The following is a 1534-nucleotide window of genomic DNA, read 5'->3' as shown; positions in this document are numbered from 1 at the left end:
CGGCGGGGCGCGGGGCGGGCGGACCGGCGCCGCGCGCCCCGCGGGGCCCTCCCGCCCCGCCCATCCCGCGCGGCAGCGGCGGGAGCCACCCGCGCCAGCGCCGCCGCCGCTCCCGCGCCGCGGGCCCTCGACGGCGCGTCCGCAGCCCCCCCGTGCCCTGCGGCTGTCGCTGATGGAGCTGTCGGGGCGGGGGGCAGCCCCTCTCTGCCGTGCACGGCGGGTGGGGAAGGTGAGGCTCGCCGTGGGGCGAGAACTCTCGGGCGAGACCCCGCGACCGACCCCCGGCCCACGCAGGTGCCTCCCGCCGGCGGGGGGAGGGTGGGCCTTGGCGGGTGCACCTGCTCCGCTCCCTGCGTGGCGTGCGGGCTGCAGCGGCTGCAGCCCTCGGGGGCAAACAACCCCCGCTGGCAATAGAAAGGGAACTCGGAGGGGCCCGGGGCTGGACTGCGGTTGCCTGCCCGCAGGGGATTTCTGCTATAGTTCCCCTTGCTGCCGCCCGGCGTGGATGCTGCCTGCCGCCGCGGCGGCGGGAGGGGCGGTGGGTGTCCGATGAGCTCCAGAGAACACATTTTTTGATACAGAAATGAGTCAGGACGTGAAAAATGGTGAAACATGCAAAGTTCCCAGGCTGCGCTGCTGCTTGAAAAATCATGGCTTTGCAGCGGTTTCGGCGCACTCGCCCTTTCCTCAAAGGCCCGCGGCTCATCAATGAGCTGCCGACGGGGCGGGCCGGGCCGGGGCGGGGCCGCGGGGCCGCTCCCGAGCCCGCGGCGCCGCTGCTGGAGGGCTGGAGCGGGCTGCGGGGCGGGCCGGGGCCGTGCGCTGGGCGCAGCCCGCGGCTGCTCCGCACCGCCCCGCCGCGGCGCTTTGCTCCCGAGGGATCCCGCGTAACGCGAGTCACCGGCTCCGGCACTGCCGGGATGGACACGCAGCCGGAGCTGCCTCTCCGAGCGGACGCATCCCTTCTCGGGATCACACCTCGTGCTAAATCAGCCGCAGGGTGCGTGTCGTTCCTGTTTTGCCCTACCCGAGCCTCCGGTAGGAGGTGCCGTGCCTACCGGTGTGTGCCTACCTGTAAAATGGGTCTGCTGCACCGGGGACCAGTGTTAGTGCAGAGTCAAGGGGCTTTGTACAGTGCCACGTCTGCAAAGCATTCCTCTGCGACGAAGTGGTGGGGGGTAGCACTGATCCAGAAAATTGAAAACTAATTCAGCTCTGTTCTACACCTTTGTATAAAATGCATTTTGGCATCAGCTGAGAACAAGGTTGCTCCTGTCCATTGGATTTTGAAGTTGTTTTCTAGTTTTGGTTTTTGTTTTTTTTTTCCCGAGTAAATATGTATTTATCCTTTTGGGCAATGAAGGAAATCAGGAGGCTGTAGAAAATACAGAAAGATGTCTTAGTGTCCACAGTGTTGCTAGGTGTTTGGGATATTACTGTTACAAAATCAAAACTGATAATAAGCCACAGGAGTGTAAATTCTGTGTGTGTAAAATGTTCTTGAACCCTTTACTGAAAGCTATTTAGAAGCAAG

This window comes from Taeniopygia guttata, chromosome 3 (genome assembly GCF_048771995.1).
Source record: "Taeniopygia guttata chromosome 3, bTaeGut7.mat, whole genome shotgun sequence".
Lineage (NCBI taxonomy): Eukaryota > Metazoa > Chordata > Aves > Passeriformes > Estrildidae > Taeniopygia > Taeniopygia guttata.
The sequence above is the reverse complement of the archived record's forward strand: the minus strand, read 5'-3'. Positions refer to the sequence as shown.